The 19,751-nt window shown below is 37.8% G+C and overlaps 1 long non-coding RNA gene and 1 other non-coding gene across 7 annotated transcripts; one reads left to right on the forward strand and one right to left on the reverse strand.

Annotated features, from left to right (window-relative positions):
* Window positions 1–264: 264 nt before the first annotated feature.
* Window positions 265–4,403, forward strand: LOC139896699 (uncharacterized). Of its 6 annotated transcripts, XR_011776323.1 has the most exons (7): window positions 267–618; window positions 991–1,235; window positions 1,310–1,346; window positions 1,693–1,840; window positions 1,947–2,002; window positions 2,277–2,366; window positions 2,445–4,403. It is a non-coding gene; the product is annotated as an uncharacterized lncRNA (long non-coding RNA). The 6 variants fall into 6 exon arrangements; XR_011776325.1 differs by lacking the exon at window positions 1,310–1,346 and having other exon boundaries at window positions 265–618; window positions 1,947–2,194; XR_011776327.1 differs by lacking the exons at window positions 1,310–1,346; window positions 1,947–2,002 and adding an exon at window positions 2,029–2,194 and having other exon boundaries at window positions 265–618.
* A 5,818-nt stretch (window positions 4,404–10,221) lies between these two features.
* LOC139903587 (small nucleolar RNA R71) lies at window positions 10,222–10,328 on the reverse strand. Its single transcript, XR_011778397.1, has one exon. It is a non-coding gene; the product is annotated as a small nucleolar RNA R71 (small nucleolar RNA).
* Between the last annotated feature and the right edge of the window lie 9,423 nt (window positions 10,329–19,751).

A 19,751-nucleotide genomic window follows, 5' to 3' on the forward strand; every position in this document is an offset into this window, starting at 1 on the left:
TACACATGTTTTTTTGCAACAAAGTGACAAGGATACTGATTTGTCTATTTATATATTTGCGTATAAACCTTTTTAGCTATTACTCTTTAAGCCGAGTAAATCAATACTATAGTGCATGTCAATAATTGATAGATGGGTGAACATGGAACTACTTTTTTGCAAACCAATAAATTATGCTACCATCCCTTCCTCACATAAAACATGATGCTTACATCCAATGTGTCAGACTCAATCCCATAACTTTTCCATAGGCCACGTGTCTACCTTCTCTGATTTTCTTTTTTCTTTTTTTAATTAAAAAATCAAAAATTAAGGACAACCCTCCGTTCCACATTCTGTTTTTTCATCTTCTTCAACCGCCGATATGCTTTTGTCGCCTGAAACGGTATCCCAATGGTTTCGATAAACCTTAAATTACCGCACTACCTGTCTCCTTCGTTTCTAATTTAATCGTGATTCAATTAGTACCCATTCGATTCAATTCCTCTCATCAAACCCTAATTTATTTTATTTCACAAAAAAAAAAGAAATCCTGAACCCTCATTACATCGTCATATTAAGCTTCATTGTGATTTTGACATGAATCTTGATGATGATTTAACAGAATTCCGAATACAGGTAATTTACTACTTTTGTTTATGTTTCTATTACGATTTGTTAAATTGTAGATTTCCTTACTTTCTTGGTCGATTCATATCGAATTTTAATTTCATATTTTAAACTTGATATACAAAATAATTCATACTAAAATGACACAAAAAAAAATAAAAAAATAATTATCAACCTACTTGAATCGCTGGCAACATATGTGGAGTATTTGGTGTCGTTTTTACACATGCCTATTGATACTCATAGAAGACGTAGGTTGGCTGAAGGCCACGTTAATCAAGGCACTGTTATTGTTGCAATTGTTACTGCAGTCTTAAAACTTTCTGTTGCTGGCCTTTTATTTTATTGTTATATTAGGAATTAGGAATTGTGGTATTGCAGGCAGAACAACGGGGATGCAAGAGACATTGTTGATTCGGGTGACGTTGATAATCCACCGGTCCAAACCTGAAGGGAGTAATCGGGACCTCCTCTACCTCCTCGGCGCTTTGGTGCAGCCGTTAGACTACATCGCCGTTCAGAACAAGCTGATACTTCTAAAGCTAAGTTAAAAGCCATTCTTTTGGGATAAGGTTATGGCTAATGGGGATCAACAATTGGGATAAGATTAAATTCGGATCGTTTAAGTAAGTTTTGTTTTCTATTGTTGTTTTTAGTTTTTTATATTTAATTTACTAATTATCGAATTTTGAAAATATAGCTTCAGTAATCATCTCCCTAAAAAGCGTATGTTGTAGGTATGTTGTTATCATTCGATTTTGTTAGTTATTTCAAATGTAATGTAATTGTTCTTGGTAATTCGGTTTATCCTCAAAGTGTTATTTTTTTAATTGTGTATGATTTAGCACTTACTCAGTTTGTAGGTATATAGAAGTTATCTTCCCGTTTAGATTTAGCACTTACTTCATTTAGATTTATATACTTCTTTCTTCACCTTCAAAACCAATGGTCAAGGTCGATTTTAATATGAATTATAGAAAGTAGACCTGAAAGTCTACAGAATGATATATGATATGGTTGGGATTTTCGAGTATGTACGAGTTTTAAATTGATCTCAAAATGTGACTTTTTATTGTGGTCCAGCTGTCCAGGACATCACTTGGTAACAGCAGCAATCACTTCTATTCCAATGTCAGTCAGCTGCAAGTGCCTGCTGGGTTGCCTGCAGGCTTAGGAAAGGTTCAAGCTTGGCTAGCGCCTCAGATGAAAGGGATGAAAGGGCTGGACTAGAGTATGTTGTGCATCTTATTTAATTTTTCTCATATCCTTCGTATCTTCCAACTAAATTTTTTCAGACGGGATTTAATTTTATATTTATATGTTAAACATATTTATAGATGAGAATGTACAGTGACCTGAAGAAGCAAAGGGAAATGGCAGCTGAACAGAAAAGGTCTCATATACCAACTTTTTTTGTAGGCTTACTCACTTTGACTGATAGCTGACCGCAAAGATATAACAAGTGCATTTTCATGATAGCTGGCCATGTAACTTTTACCTAATTATGAATGGTTAAAATGGGTCATATAAAAAAATTAAGTGGATAATTGGTAAACTTGGTTTAAGGTCAAATGTGGGCGAACAGGTACCCCTTTGACACTTGGTATTAAAAAAATATTGAGTCGTTAATGCTTTGTGTTGTACATGACAGTGGCCTTTACCTGCAGAAGGACAAACATGTATCATTTTCCGAGCTCTAAGAAAGTGCACGGTTGAGGAGAGAAGTCTCCATTGGTTATGTGAAAAACAATAAAGAGGTGAGTATTCGTATCTTAATATCTAATAGCACTGATGTAAAAAGTGTTTCTTAGTGAAGTATATGATTATTTTTGCAGGTTATCAACCCAATCCCAAACTCAAAGAAAAAAGGGCGTGTTTTCTTTTTGGAGTATTTTTCATTCTATATGTGACTGTTGTTTGATTATCTTCAATGGCGTTCATATATTATCTCGGGGCAATACTGGCTTAAGTTGATTGTTTTTGGATTTCTTAATTGCAGCTTTTGATGAATCAAAAGGAAATTTAAAAGCAGATTCCAGGAATGTTAGCTGTACCCGTAACAAAAGAAGGGAAAAGAATCGAGGCAGTCGTAGGTAAAACCATGGAAAAAACTTATAAAGCTAATTCTGATGGGATTTGGGCTTGAACTCAAGAAGAATTTGCAAAGCATGAAAAATCAAACTGAGATCTTTGTACGATCGGTTACCCCAGTTATCTAGAAAACAACGGCTACCACAATCACAGATGCTTTTCAGGTTATTACAGAATTTGATACCTTAGTTCTCTAATTTAGCATGTTACATAATAGAAGTCTGATTATGTTTACATGTAGCGAGGTGTTGGTGATAAGTATGTAAACCTAATGGAGAAATCATTGTACTTTTAATACATGTATTTGTGGTTGAAGACTTTTGTAAGTCTTTAAAGGACTTTTAATCGATTTTATTTTTTTTAATTTTTGATAATATGTAAACATTTCTTGATTATACATCGATTAGATTTGTATTATAAGATGCCGGCAGCAGCTCAGTTTTCAATGGTAATCCCAAGGTAATACAATTTGTAGTTCTTTTTTTCCTAACAAAACGTAACTATGATTCTAATTCATTTATATATTTTTCTGTTAGTAAACATGATGTTATAAACTGGAAAAAGTATAAATTGAAATATGTTTAAAGTTGTTGCAGGAATTACCGAATTACACATATTAATCAGGCACTGGAGATTTTTTTAATACTAATGACCATGTATGCTGTGTTGTTTCTGCTAAGATAACTTTTATATGCAGTGGGTGATGTTGTTCATTTTACAGCTCGGGTTCACCTATGGAAGATGAAAGGCGCTGCACGTGCATGTAAATAAGCTAAGGAAAACAACTGGTTGTGTGTTAAGGATTTAATTTGAGAAACGGGTCGCTGTTGAGAAGATACTGACAAATGAATACATAATGCGAGGTATCTCTCTAATTGGTCATGTTTAGGCTTCAAGATAATTTGTTCTTTTTGTTCTTGGATTTACATATTCGGCTGTATACATTTAGAGTTATGCACCAACTTAGACTTCCACATTCTTTTTTTGTTGGAACATTTATTGTTTATGAGCTTTGTTTTTTTTTTTTAAGAAAAAACAAAATAACTTATAAAGACTTTCACTAATAGTGAAAGGATCCTTCAGTGAAAAATAATACATATATTAATATGAGCTTTGTTTATGAGCTTTGTTAAGAGTGTGTTTGACTATAATTTTTTTAAATGGTGGCCAGTTTGAATTTGTTCCTGAAGATTAGTGCCTATAATACTCAATTAAATGGTCGGTTATGTTAGTTTGTCACTTGAAATTAATTGCAGCTTGCTGGGTGTTGGTTTTTAGGAGGATTGTTATTGTATATTTTATCCATATAGTTGTTCTCGCGCCTTTTGTTTTTATAGGGTTTTGTTATTGCTTTTTTTGTTGAGTTGTGGTTGATGTTTTTGTAGGTTTTTTTGTTGTAGCCACTCTGGTATCTTGCATTCCAGGTGTTTGTTGTACGGATATAGTTTGTTTATGTGCAATTCGATTTTATTTTTTGTTTGGGTACATATTTGTTTTCGTTCAGTTGTTTTAATACTGTTATGACCTTAATGAATTTTATATCTCAGCCAATGTTGGTCAATACATTGACTAAAAACCTTACTCAGTTACATAGAAAGAGTTGGGTGTAACCTTACTCAGTTACACTAGAAGATGCATGTACGAATAGATGTTGTTTCAAGTATGATGTCTTATATTAATGTGCCTTCGATAATGTTGATAAGTTCGTTTTGATTTTATACTTATTCTTATTAGGGCCCACCGTGCAACGCACGGGCTCTTAAAGGCTAGTATTTTTTAAAGTACAAAAAATTATCTCATCAAGTTTGAAACTTCAAGCTTCCAAGTTTGTACTGTCGTGCTCTTTTTGTTTCGCGTACAATTTCGGAATCCATATGAATTATGACCAAATCAGTACTACAGATTTTACATTATCAATAATTTACTGTACCTTTTGATTTGTTAATATGTACGTAGTATATGTATTGCAATATAAAATATAAAATTAATACATAAATTGTCTTATTTTGCCTATAAGTTATTCTATAAAGTATGTGGTGAGGTAATTCAAAAATTGTTGTGTGGTGAGGTAATTCAGCAATTGTTCATCGTAACTTGCGAACGGCTAGGTATTTTTTGTGTTGCTCGTCTTCGATTAGTTATATTTGGTCTTTTATTTTGGTTTTGTTATGAGATTGTAGTTTGGGTTGGTTTTGTAGTTATGTAGTTAAAGGCTTCGGTTTTTATAATTTAATTAGTTAAAGATTACGTGGATAGTCCTTGTGAATAGTTTTAACGGACTCAGTTAACCTTCGTTAAGGTGAGGGATGAAATTGGGACTTTAAAATGCTTTTAAGGATGAAAAATGCATAAAATCAAACACAAGGATGAAACGGGCATAATGTAGAAAACACAGGGATGAAATGGACAATTTAGTCTTTATTTTATCATAAAACTTCTTCACTCCGTTCGTCCCTAGATTACACACTATTTTGTAATTGGAGTCCCTAGGTTTTTTTAACATCTAGAATCCCCTAATTTTTATAAAAGTGTAATCAAAGTCCTTCTGTCTACTTTCGTTAATAAAGTTCATTAGATTTTGACATATACATTGCATGTAAAGGTAAAATAGTCTTTTACTCTTTTTCTTCATATGAATCTGAAACTTCCTCAACTTGTTTATCTCTAAAAATTACAAACCCTATTTTTTCACTAAAACATTATAACCCTAAATTAATCAACCCATCCAATATAAATGAATTAAAGAAACCTAAGATCTTTACTATCATTGTGGTTTGAATCGGAAATCATCGGTGGCCTTTATACTTTTGTCGACATGAACTGTAAGACCCAGTTTTTCCAAGTTATGTTGGACGCCGTCCAAATAGGTGGGACGCCGTCCCGTTGTAAAGGGCTGGACGCCGTCCAGAAATCTGGACACCGTCCAGATTGGCTGGCAGGCCAGCTACCTTGTTTTTAGATATTTAAAGGGGGTATTTTGGTAATTTCACTTGGGGGCCGAATTGAAAGCCCTAGATTAGTTTTGGAGCTTCATTTACTCCTTTTACAACCACCAAACCTCATCCACTTCAATTCTAGAGAGAGAGTGTGATTCAAGTGTGAGAAAGCTCAAATAGAAGATGAAGAAGCTCGTTTCGGGTTAGAGCTCGAGCATTAAAGTTGTTCATCTCCTCACTAGCTACGTTTTGATTGTGGTGGTAAGTCCTAAACTTGATTTCCTTAGTTTAAATTGTTTAAGGGTTAGGGTTTGGGCTAGTGTTGAACATTAAAACCCATTTGTTAGTGATTTGGGGGTTTTTGGGTAAGTTTGGGTCATGAAGACTCAAAGATGACTAACCTAGGGTTTTGAAATGTTAAAGGTGTTATGAGTCTTAATTTGGTTAGTTAACCACTAGCACACCTAGATGTTATGTAAATGGGTGCTATTTGGGTATGTGGTGACCCGAATGGGTGTGAAAACCTCGAATGGGTAAAACGGGTCTTTTAATGACCTAAGTTGTCTTGTTAGTATGAAAATGAGATAACATTGTGATTAAATGTGTATTAAGACCATAAATGGCTAGAGTTAGGGTTTTTGGTGAAGTTGACCCATAATTAGGGTTAAGTGTGCAAATGGGTCGAAATTGCACCTAGGGTCAAAAAGACTCTAGAATGTTGAATGAGTTGGTTGACCCACTTGAGTTGTGATTGATTATGTGCTAAATGTAATAGGTACTTTACATTGAAGGTTCACAAGCTCGGTTATCTTTCACAAGAGACTTTGAGGTGAGTGGAATAAGTATACATGTACGTATATGATGTGTTTATTTGTATAAATGGATATGTGTTGTCCAAGTTAGTGATATATGCGTTGTACACTAACGGTTTTATAGATGGATATGTGTTGTCCAAATTTAGTGATATATGTGTTGTACACTAACGAATGTATAAATGGATATGTGTTGTCCAACTTAGTGATATATGTGTTGTACACTAACGATTTTATAAACGGATATGTGTTGTCCAAGGGTTAGTGATATATGTGTTGTACACTAACGGTTGTTATGAACACCGGTGGGAAATTTGAGTACCATTCCTCTTACGATTGGTTAACCATGGTTGTGTGATTTGGGTATTAGCATATTTAATTGTGAACTATATGCTATTGTTGTCACTAGCTCATTATGTATTGCGGATATTGGTTTGTGCATGATGGTTGCATAGTTGTCGAATTACTAGCTTGAATCCGGTATTGTCTAAGTGAATGCAAGTAGATAGATTATATATGCATATGTATAACTATTGCACTCACTAAGCTTTAGCTTACCCTCTCGTTGTTTATCTTTTTAGGCTCGGGCTTGGATAAAGGCAAGGGCATTCAATTGGATTAGTAGTCTCCCGCTAGTTTTGTCAGGGGATGCTTTTGGGTACTTAGCTTTTGGAAGTTCGACCAAGACTTGGGTAGTTTAACCCCAAACACCATGCTCTAGGGGTCGTTTGGAATTTAAACTCTAATGGTCGAAACTTGTAATTTTGAACGAAACTCGTAAAATGGGCGATGTGGGCCCGATGATGTAAAACTTGTTGTGATTATGAAAATCTCTTAGTTTTACTTATATCGTTATGTTGTAAAAAGGTTTTCGTTTAAAAGTGTCGGGAAGCGGGTTTTCCTCTCATGTGAGTTGGACCCGTGAGCAGAATCTGGCAGGCCATTTGGACGCCGTCCAGATCTGCTGGACGCCGTCCAAGCTTTCTTTGCTGGACGCCGTCCACATCAAATTTTTTTTTGTAGCGTGTTTTTGGTAAAGCGAAGTTGGGTCGTTACATGTGGTATCAGAGCATGGTCTAAGGGATTTAGGCGACTTGAGATAGGTGCCTAGACTTAGACTTTAATGTGTATGCGCGTTATGCGGGACTTGTAGGACTTTGGGTCGGACCGGGTGTTGATTAGTGTTTAGGTTTATGTGAACTAACCTTGCGCTAATTGTTTTGTGTTGTGTTAGCGATCATCAAGCGAGATAGACATTGTACTAGCAAGTTAATCCGACGTGCTCGCGTAACAATGATTAGCTACCATTGTTACGGGTTCAAATCGTGTCAAACAAGCGATGTACGACGATTGTTGAGCAAGATGGGGTAGTGTGGTGTATATGTATATACATATGTGTTAAGTCCTTCCGTTTCGTTGTTTAATCTTTTCCGTTTTATAGAATGAAGATGAGAAATGGACACGACTGATATTGCACATTTCTCATATAATTATCATGGCAATATCCGTCATTTTGAGTCCATTTGGATACGATTTTGGTCTTTAATTGCGATAATTTGAGAAGATTATGATTCGAGAGCCGAGAAGATCTTTGATACGCAATTTTTGATCATTTTGAAGTATGTTTTATGTTACTCAATCAGCGGTACCTTAATATGATGAAGCGAGGTGGTTTTGGGCACTTTTATGTAGTAAAAAATGAAGATTCTGTACCAGCATTAAGCCTCGGCGCGGCTTTGAAAGCCGCGACGCGGGTTACAACTAGATCTGAAGGTCGAGCATATTGAAGAAATTTGGAGTTGCTGCTAGTGTTAAGCCGCGGCGCGGCCTGTGGAGCCGCGGCGCGGGTCCTGTCTGGCAGATTTTGCAAGCTATAAATGAGGAAATTAACCCTATACTTTATATAACTTTTGTCAGCCGATTTTTGGAGCAACTAGGTGCGATTTTCTGCAACTTTTGGGGAATTCCAAGGTTACTTTTAAGCTATAATCATTCCGTTATCAAGGATCAATCCAAACACTCATCAAGATTCATTGTGTTAGGTTGATTCTTACTATCCAAACAATGTTTTCTTATTTATTTATCAGTTTGATTTTTATTGTTGCCATGATTATTGGCTAAGTTCATTAATGTTTGTCTAGACTATTAACCTTTATATTGGATGCTACTTATCAGTTTATTGTTTAATTTATGATGATTTGATGTTTGAATTTAAGAACGATTCTTATTAAAGCTAGACTTTTTGATTCAATTGGTTGTGTATTTGTTTGATAGGACGAGAGTTCATTGATTTAGTGCATAAATTTACAATTGGTTTGTCTTAATTGATTGTTTGCTTACTCGGAGACGAGAGTAAATTGAATTCAAAAGGCTAGACGAAATAGGGGTGAATTATACGCAACGAGAGTTGGTGTGATTGTGATTCGAGTCTTCATCTTAGTTGAACTGTTTAGTCACAATTAGGAGGTCTTAGGCTACGGGGAATTCCGTGTCGTGTAATCTTAATTGAAGTGTTTGCGCTGGGGAATTCCAGGTGAACCGACTAGATAATTCACATAAGTTAGATAATAACTGGGGCTTAATCTAAATGCATCCAATACTAGGTGGAAAAGGTCTAGACAAGCATTCGTTTTCCTAATTGTTTACAACTATCTTATTTTACTTGTTTGTTTGCTTTAAAGCTTAAATCTGAAAACACCAAAAATATTGTTCTTTCTTGTTATTAATTAAATCTATCTTTGATTTTGGCTAATCGTTAAATAGCCAACAAAACTATATCTCGTAATTTCCATTTTCTAGAATAACTTAGTTTAATTCCATTAGTTACAATCTTAATTTTCACGTCTGAACTGTCCTTGGAACGAACTTGGATTTACCAACTTTATACTATTGCACGATCGGGTACACTGCCCGTTAGTGTGTAGTAATCCTTTTAACCGGTATTTCCCATAATTAATTTATAGACGCGATTTCACACATCAAGTTTTTGGCGCCGCTGCCGGGGAAAGTTGTGTTGAAAATTAAGATTGTTATCTAATTGTTCTTAGTTTAGTTATAGTTTATTATTTCTTTTCGTATATTCTCAGTTGAATCGGTGCGTTTAATCAGTTGTTAGTTGTGATTTCGCAGGTAACAGGTAGTGCATGCCACATACGCGTTCTTCTAATTCTCCGATTCTTCAGCCATTTGCAGAACCCGAAAGAGAGTTATTCAGAGCGTTAAGTCACGAACAACAGTCTACAGTTGATTCATCTTTTTCTTCAAGTGCTAATATAATTAATTTGGGAAGTAGTTCTGAAACTGTGGTGCCCGATACACCACCTGAAATCAGAGAAGAAGAAGAATCTTACATTTCCTTAGATCTTTTCGAGACTGAAGATATGGCTGACCAAGAACAACCACCTCGTCCTCAGACTATGGCACAAAAGTTGAAGGCCACACGAGGGGGCCAAGGCAATTCGATTACTCAACCGAACATCACTCAGCCTTTTCAAATTACAGGGCCGATCCTGAATTTGATTTCTTCTGATTGCCGATTTTATGGCAAGGATACTGAGGATGCTAACGAGCATCTTCGTAATTTTAATGATGTTTGCAATTTGTTTAAGTTGCATGAGGTTGCCGATACTTCAGTCAAGACAAGGCTTTTTCCTTGGACTCTTAAGGGAGAAGCCAAGAGATGGTTAGATAAGCAACCAGAGGGCACGATTACCTCTTGGGAGACTTTGGAGGATAAGTTTTTATCGAAGTTTTTTCCTGCGTCTCGAGCTGCTAGACTTCAAGCAGAAATTTCACAATTTAGACAAAAGAGCAGTGAGACATTATTTGATGCTTGGGACCGTTTTGCTACTTTGTTACGCTCATGTCCGCAACACGGGTTGAATGATTTACAGAAGGTTCAGATTTTCTACAAGGGTTGTGATATCCCAACTCGTCAGACTATTGATCAAGCAGCAGGTGGTACGTTAATGGATAAGACCGAAGAAGAGGCGCTAGAGATAATTTAAAATCAAGCTGCTTACTCTCACGAATGGCATCAAGATCATGAGTCATTCCATTCAGCTTCAGTTAAGAAGACCGAAACCCATGGTGCATATGACGATTTTGGGTCTATAAGTGCTAAGTTGGATTCCTTTGGTAGGAATTTGGAGAAGATAAATAAGGATATTCATGGTATGAAGGTGGGTTGTGAGTATTGTGGGGGATTGCATCTGGCAAAAGATTGTGATGCAGGTTTGACTATGAATCAGAAGGAAGAGATAGCTTATATTAGTCAGCAGAACAACAATCAATTTCAGGGACGTGCACAGTTTAATAGGAATTTCAATAATCCCTATAATCCTCAAGGTAATCAAGGTTCGAGGTTTCAGCCAGGTTCTAGTGGAGGATATCAACAGCAAGCTCCCGGGTATTTTCAGAAACCCCAAGCCGAAGAGAAAAAGTCCAACCTTGAAGCTATGATCGAGAAGCTTGTGATATCTCAAACTCAGCTTGTTACTACTGTTACTCAGAACAATGAGAAGAATGACCAAATGTTTCAAAATCAACAAGCAGCGATTCAGAATCTTGAGAAACAAATTGGTCAGCTTGCTAGTCAGAATAATGTGAGGAAACTGGGGGAGTTACCAAGTAAGACCGATAACAACCAGAAGAATGGGCACGTTAATGCTATCACTACCCGCAGTGGTTTAGCATATGCTCCACCGAGTAAGCCCGATGAGGATGATTTATGAGTGCCGTTGGTTAAGGATAGTGAGCCGGTAGTTGTTAGTGAACCGGAGGGGGGTAAGGAGCCGGAACAGGTGATTGAGAAGGTTGTGAGGGTACCAGAAACTGTTGCTGCTAAACCGGTAGTTAAAGAGTATCAACCACTGCTCCCATTCCCGAGGAAGCAGAGACTAGAGAAGCTGGAGGCAGAAAAGTCCAAGTTTATGGACTTGATTAAAAAAGTTAACATTAATTTGCCTTATTTAACCACACAGGATGTATCTTTTCCATCCTTAAGGGAGTCAAGTCCCCCGAACGACACACTTGATGATTCATTTCAGAAGTTGTAGTCCAGACCAGTTGTAGGGTGACGAAAAGTCTTGAAAAGTCATTGCTAAAATCGACTGGAAATCTACCAGGCCTCAACGTCAAACAGGGAAACTGGTAGTCAAAGCTTATCTCAATGAGGGAGATTTACTAGCCAAATGGGAATCGCACCATGATACACAAAATGTCAGTGATTGAGCAGATTCCCAGTGGATAACCTCCGGAAAGGTAATATATCAGCTTTTAAGTCTGATGAGCTTCAATCTTCATGATTGACTTAACGGATTAGATGATTACCTCATAATCATCGATGATATCCGGACGTAATGTGTATCCTCCTAAGCACATTATTTTCTTACCGACATCTCGCGATGTTAGGAACTGTGGGAGGCATTGGCTTGACCAATCGCGGGGTAGCCCGTACGGTTCTTTGGTTCGTTGGTTTCACCTTCTCGGCTCATAGCTTCCACTTGTATCCTTTGTTTCATATATTTGAAGACATTATCAGGTTCGAGATCCTCTACATATTTTTGGATTATATATTTGGTACACTTGTTCAAATTATCATTATTGTACCAATGCTTTATTTTGGGGATGATGGAGATTTTGGGGATTACAAGTGGAAGTCACGTTGTTGATATGTTCTCTTTAAACCGTTACCATGCTAGTCAATTCATTTGGTTATCATCGTTGGTTTACTTGCATTTATGAAGACGTTTTTATTTAGTAGAAGATTATTTTCGAGTCGGATTTGCTTGAGGACAAGCAAGACTCTAGTGTGGGGTGATTTGATATTGCACATTTCTCATATAATTATCATGGCAATATCCGTCATTTTGAGTCCATTTGGATACGGTTTTGGTCTTTAATCGCGATAATTTGGGAAGATTATGATTCGAGAGCCGAGAAGATCTTTGATACGCAATTTTTGATCATTTTGAAGTATGTTTTATGTTACTCAATCAGCGGTACCTTAATATGATGAAGCGAGGTGGTTTTGGGCACTTTTATGTAGTAAAAAGATGAAGATTCTGTACCAGCATTAAGCCGCGGCGCGGGTTACAACTAGATCTGAAGGTCGAGCATATTGAAGAAATTTGGAGTTGCTGCTAGTGTTAAGCCGCGGCGCGGCCTGTGGAGCCGCGGTGCGGGTCCTGTCTGGGGGATTTTGCAATCTATAAATAAGGAAATTAACCCTAAACTTTATATAACTTTTGTCAGCCGATTTTTGGAGCAACTAGGTGCGATTTTCTGCAACTTTTGGGGAATTCCAAGGTTACTTTTAAGCTCTAATCATTCCGTTATCAAGGATCAATCCAAACACTCATCAAGATTCATTGTGTTAGGTTGATTCTTACTATCCAAACAATGTTTTCTTATTTATTTATCAGTTTGATTTTTATTGTTGCCATGATTATTGGCTAAGTTTATTAATGTTTGTCTAGACTATTAACCTTTATATTGGATGCTACTTATCAGTTTATTATTTAATTTATGATGATTTGATGTTTGAATTAAGAACGATTCTTATTAAAGCTAGACTTTTCGATTCAATTGGTTGTGTATTTGTTTGATAGGATGAGAGTTCATTGATTTAGTGCATAAATTTACAATTGGTTTGTCTTAATTGATTGTTTGCTTACTCGGAGATGAGAGTAAATTGAATTCAAAAGGCTAGACGAAATAGGGGTGAATTATACGCAACGAGAGTTGGTGTGATTGTGATTCGAGTCTTCATCTCAGTTGAACTGTTTAGTCACAATTAGGAGGTCTTAGGCTACGGGGAATTTCGTGTCGTGTAATCTTAATTGAAGTGTTTGCGCTGGGGAATTCCAGATGAACCGACTAGATAATTCACATAAGTTAGATAATAACTGGGGCTTAATCTAAATGCATCCAATACTAGGTGGAAAAGGTCTAGACAAGCATTCGTTTTCCTAATTGTTTACAACTATCTTATTTTACTTGTTTGTTTGCTTTAAAGCTTAAATCTGAAAACACCAAAAATATTGTTCTTTCTTGTTATTAATTAAATCTATCTTTGATTTTGGCTAATCGTTAAATAGCCAACAAAACTATATCTCGTAATTTCCATTTTCTAGAATAACTTAGTTTAATTCCATTAGTTACAATCTTAATTTTCAGGTCTGAACTGTCCTTGGAACGAACTTGGATTTACCAACTTTATACTATTGCACGATCGGGTACACTGCCCGTTAGTGTGTAGTAATCCTTTTAACCGGTATTTCCCATAATTAATTTATAGACGCGATTTCACACATCAACGACACCAATGACGGAAGTACGAGTGAGGACGTTGAGTTCATGACCAAGGTTGAGGCCATTTTTAAATGTCAAAAGGCCGAGTTCCTCGAGGATGTTAATAAAATGTTTCTAGATACGATTGACGAGCAACTAGTCAATGTAGTAAAGGAGCAAGTTAAGGCCGTTCTTCATGAAGATAATGTGAGAAGACGTGACTTTTTCTATAAGAACTTCAAGGATTCTCAACCTCCCACCTTTGAAGGTGAACGAGACCCTCTTAAGAGTGCCTGTTAGATCTCCGATATGGAGGGGGCCTTCCGTACTTGTGAATGTCCTCCCGATAAGAAGACAAGTTATGGGTGTGGTATGTTGAGGGGCGATGCTAAGTTGTGGTGGGACGCAAAGATCCAACTTTATGGCGAGGAACAATGTATGGAATTCACTTGGGATGAATTCAAGAAGGAGTTTTTCGACGAATACCGAACTTTGGCCGATCTTACTAGGCTTAAAGACGAGTTACGTTCTTTGAGGCAAGGGTCGATGGATTTGAACACTCTCAAATCCGTGTTTTTGTCTAAGACCCAATTTTTCCCGGAGTATGTCGGGAATGATAAAATGTTGATGGAAGACTTCTATCGAATTTTAAATGATAGTTACCAAGAGAAGATTAGTGTGAATGTGGTGAAAAGTTTTGATGAATTGTTCAATATGGCCAAGGGTTTTGAGGCGCTTGTGATAAGAAAGGGTGGTTTTACTTTTGGTAAGAGGAAGTTTGAGAATTCGAGTCAATCGAACTTTTCAAACAAGAAGAACAAGAAGGGTTCCGAAAGTGTTAATAGCGTAAAGAAGGGTGGTTCCGGTGGTCATGTGGTCACTTGCTATACTCGTGGGAAAAAAGGACACATGGCTCGTGATTGTCCAAATGCGTCGAACAAAGTTATATGTTACAATTGTGGTAAAGAAGGACACAAAAGGCCCGAGTGTCCCGAGTTGCGCAATGATAATGTTAAGCGGCTAGAGAAGGAGGCGGGTATGGCTAGGGGTCGCAATTATTTGATGACCAATGAGGAAGCCAAACAATCTAACGAAGTTGTCTCAGGTACTTTCATGGTTAATTCTAATCCGGCAAGGATACTCTTTGATAGTGGTGCAAACTTGTCGTTTGTATCACCAAAATTTGTGCCTAAGCTTAATACACCGTTAGCTAAGTTAAGTCGTCCGGTAGAAGTTGAAATCGCAGATGGCAAGACGGTGCTAGTGGTGGATGTGTGTAAAAATTGTAATGTTGTGTTTGGTGCCGAAAACTTTAAAATCGACCTCATCCCGATGATTTTGGGTGATTTTGATATCGTTGTTGGTATGAATTGGCTCGATCATAATAGAGCCGATATTGCATGCTATGAAATATCTATTCGAGTGAAGACCCCTAGTGGGGGAGAGTTAATTATTCATGGCGATAAGCGAAGAAGACTTGTGCCGATATGCACTTTTGCACGGGCACATCGTTTCCTTGTTAGTGGCGGCATGGATTTTGTTGCCCATGTTGTTGATACTCGTGATGAGCCACCACCTATTCGTGAAATTCCGGTGGTTAGTGAATTCGAAGACGTTTTTCCGGACGAGTTACCGGGTGTTCCGGCAGAAAGACAAGTTGAATTTCGCATTGAGTTGGTTCCGGTGGCTACCCCCATTGCTAAGACTCCTTATCGCTTAGCGCCGACGGAAATGCAAGAGTTGTTAAATCAAACCCAAGAGTTACTTGAAAAGGGTTTCATTCGACCGAGTGCTTCGCCAAGGGGCGCTCCGGTTTTATTCGTGAAGAAAAAGGATGGTAGTATGCGGATGTGCATCAATTATCGGGAGTTGAACAAAGTGACGATCAAGAATCGTTATCCATTGCCTCGGATTGACGATTTGTTTGACCAACTCCAAGGTGCAACGTATTTTTTCTAAAATCGACCTACGGTCCGGCTATCACCAAATGCGGGTCCGTGAGAAAGACATTGAGAAAACGGCTTTTCTAACGCGTTATGGGCATTTTGAATTCGTAGTTATGCCTTTTGGTCTTACGAATGCACCGGCGGCATTCATGGATCTTATGAACCGAGTGTGCTAACCTATGTTGGATAAGTCGGTAATTGTGTTCATTGATGACATACTTTTCTATTCGAAGAGTATGAAGAAACATGAACATCATTTGCGGTGTGTGTTAAAGACTTTGCGTAAGGAGAAGTTGTATGCTAAATTCTCCAAATATGAATTTTGGCTAAGGGAAGTTCAATTCCTTGGTCACATTGTGAACAAGGATGGTATTCAAGTAGATCCGGGGAAGATAGAGACGGTGAAGAGTTGGAGACGACCGACTACGCCTACGAAAATCCGAAGTTTTCTCGGATTGGCAGGTTATTATCGTCGGTTTATCCAAGACTTTTCTAAGATCGCTTCTTCGTTGACGAAATTGACGAGGAAGAATGCGAGGTTTATTTGGGAGAACGAGCAAGAAATTGCTTTTCAATTGTTAAAAGAAAAGTTGTGTCAAGCTCCGGTGTTGGTGTTGCCAGAAGGTGCGGAAGACATGACGGTTTATTGTGATGCTTCGCTAAATGGGCTCGGGTGTGTTCTAATGCAAAGAGGTAAAGTCATCGCTTACGCCTCTCGACAATTAAAGGAACACGAGACGAGATATCCGACTCATGATCTTGAGTTGGCGGCGGTTGTGCATGCATTGAAAATTTGGTGCCATTACTTGTATGGTGTCAAGAGTACGATTTATTCGGATCATAAGAGTTTGAAACATCTCTTTAACCAAAGAGATTTGAATTATCGTCAACGTAGGTGGATGGATGTGGTAAAAGATTATGATTGTGAGATACTTTATCATCTGGGCAAAGCGAATGTGGTCGCGGATGCGTTAAGTCGAAAGAGTCTCACCCGGCGTTACGATTGGGATTGTTACGTATGATTATTAATAACAATTTTCTTGAGAAACTTTGTGTGATTCAAATAGAGGCTTACGTTCACAACAAGCATGCAGAACGAATAGTGGGGCAATCGGAATTCATTACTATGGGCTCGCGTGGTTTGTTGTCTTTTCATGGAAGAGTGTGGGTGCCTAAGATGGGAGATTATCGACGAGTGCTACTTGATGAAGCACATAAGTCAAAGTATTCCATTCATCTGGGCGCAACAAAAATGTATCTTGATTTGAGGAAGGAGTATTGGTGGCCGGGCATGAAACGTGATGTTGTTAAGTATGTTGAGCAATGCGTCACGTGTTTGCAAGTTAAAGCCGAACACCAAAAGCCGTATGGTAAGTTACAACCGTTAGAAATCCCGAAGTGGAAATGGGAGCACATTACCATGGATTTTATCACAAAGTTACCAAAGGCGGCGAGAACCCAATTTGATTCAATTTGGGCGATAGTTGACCGATTGACAAAAAGTGCTTTGTTTCTTCCCATTCGGGAAGCGATATCATCGGAGACCTTGGCTAAATTGTTTATCAAGGAAGTAGTCGCTCAACACGGGGTTCCTATATCTATTATTTCTGATCGAGATACCCGTTTTACATCTCGGTTTTGGGAAAAGTTTCATGACGATATGGGTACACAATTAAAATTGAGCACGGCGTATCATCCTCAAATGGACGGTCAAGCCGAGTGTACGAATCAAACTTTAGAGGATATGTTACGGGCGTGTATTATTGATTTCGGTGGTAGTTGGGACGAGCACTTGCCTTTGGTGGAATTCTCGTACAATAATAGTTATCATACTAGTATTGGGATGCCACCGTATGAGATGCTTTATGGGCAAAGATGTCAAACTCCAATTTGTTGGGGTGAAGTGGGACAAAAGGAAATCGGGAGTACCGATTTGGTTTTAGAAACGAATAGCAAGATTGAGATGATTTGGGCTCATTTGAAAAAGGCGCAAGATAGACAAAAGTCGTATGCTGACAAATGTAGGCGAATGATCGAATTCCAAGAAGGCGACATGGTGATGCTTAAGGTATCACCATGGAAAGGTATTATTCGGTTTCGAAAATGGGGAAAGTTAGCTCCTCGGTTTATTGGCCCCTTTAAAGATTTAGCTCGTGTTGGCAAGGTTGCATATCGTTTGGAATTACCCGAAGAACTTGCGGGGATCCATAATACATTTCATGTTTCCCATCTCCGTAAGTGTCTTGCGGATGATTCATCATGGGTACCATTAGACGAGATTGAGCTAAATAATAAGTTGGAGTATGTTGAGGAGCCGATTACTATACTCGACGAGAAGGTCAAAAGATTGAGAAATAAAGTGGTTAGGACTTTTAAGGTTCAATGGCGTCGTAGTAAAGGTTCCGAGTTTACTTGGAAACCCGAAGAGTTTGTTTTGGTATATCTTCCTGCTTGTCATGCGGCTTGGATCGCGAGGTCGCAATCCGGTTCAAGTGGGGGAGAGTTGTAAGACCCAGTTTTTCCAAGTTATGTTAGACGCCGTCCAAATAGGTGGGACGCCGTCCCGTTGTAAAGGGCTGGACGCCGTCCAGAAATCTGGACGCCGTCCAGATTGGCTGGCAGGCCAGCTACCTTGTTTTTAGATATTTAAAGGGGGTATTTTAGTAATTTCACTTGAGGGCCGAATTGAAAGCGCTAGATCATTTTTGGAGCTTCATTTACTCCTTTTACAACCACCAAACCTCATCCACTTCAATTCTAGAGAGAGAGTGTGATTCAAGTGTGAGAAAGCTCAAATAGAAGAGGAAGAAGCTCGTTTCGGGTTAGAGCTCGAGCATTAAAGTTGTTCATCTCCTCACTAGCTACGTTTTGATTGTGGTGGTAAGTCCTAAACTTGATTTTCTTAGTTTAAATTGTTTAAGGGTTAGGGTTTGGGCTAGTGTTGAACATTAAAACCCATTTGTTAGTGATTTGGGGGGTTTTTGGGTAATTTTGGGTCATGAAGACTCAAAGATGACTAACCTAGGGTTTTGAAATGTTAAAGGTGTTATGAGTCTTAATTTGGTTAGTTAACCACTAGCACACCTAGATGTTATGTAAATGGGTGCTATTTGGGTATGTGGTGACCCGAATGGGTGTGAAAACCTCGAATGGGTAAAACGGGTCTTTTAATGACCTGAGTTGTCTTGTTAGTATGAAAATGAGATAACATTGTGATTAAATGTGTATTAAGACCATAAATGGCTAGAGTTAGGGTTTTTGGTGAAGTTGACCCATAATTAGGGTTAAGTGTGCAAATGGGTCGAAATTGCACCTAGGGTCAAAAAGACTCTAGAATGTTGAATGAGTTGGTTGACCCACTTGAGTTGTGATTGATTATGTGCTAAATGTAATAGGTACTTTACATTGAAGGTTCACAAGCTCGGTTATCTTTCACAAGAGACTTTGAGGTGAGTGGAATAAGTATACATGTACGTATATGATATGTTTATTTGTATAAATGGATATGTGTTGTCCAAGTTAGTGATATATGCGTTGTACACTAACGGTTTTATAGATGGATATGTGTTGTCCAAATTTAGTGATATATGTGTTGTACACTAACGATTGTATAAATGGATATGTGTTGTCCAACTTAGTGATATATGTGTTGTACACTAACGATTTTATAAACGGATATGTGTTGTCCAAGGGTTAGTGATATATGTGTTGTACACTAACGGTTGTTATGAACACCGGTGGGAAATTTGAGTACCATTCCTCTTACGATTGGTTAACCATGATTTTGTGATTTGGGTATTAGCATATTTAATTGTGAACTATATGCTATTGTTGTCGCTAGCTCATTATGTATTGCGGATATTGGTTTGTGCATGATGGTTGCATAGTTGTCGAATTGCTAACTTGAATCCGGTATTGTGAAAGTGAATGCAAGTAGATAGATTATATATGCATATGTATAACTATTGCACTCACTAAGCTTTAGCTTACCCTCTCGTTGTTTATCTTTTTAGGCTCGGGTTTGGATAAAGGCAAGGGCATTCAATTGGATTAGTAGTCTCCCG

This window comes from Rutidosis leptorrhynchoides, chromosome 3 (assembly GCF_046630445.1).
Source record: "Rutidosis leptorrhynchoides isolate AG116_Rl617_1_P2 chromosome 3, CSIRO_AGI_Rlap_v1, whole genome shotgun sequence".
Taxonomy (NCBI): domain Eukaryota; kingdom Viridiplantae; phylum Streptophyta; class Magnoliopsida; order Asterales; family Asteraceae; genus Rutidosis; species Rutidosis leptorrhynchoides.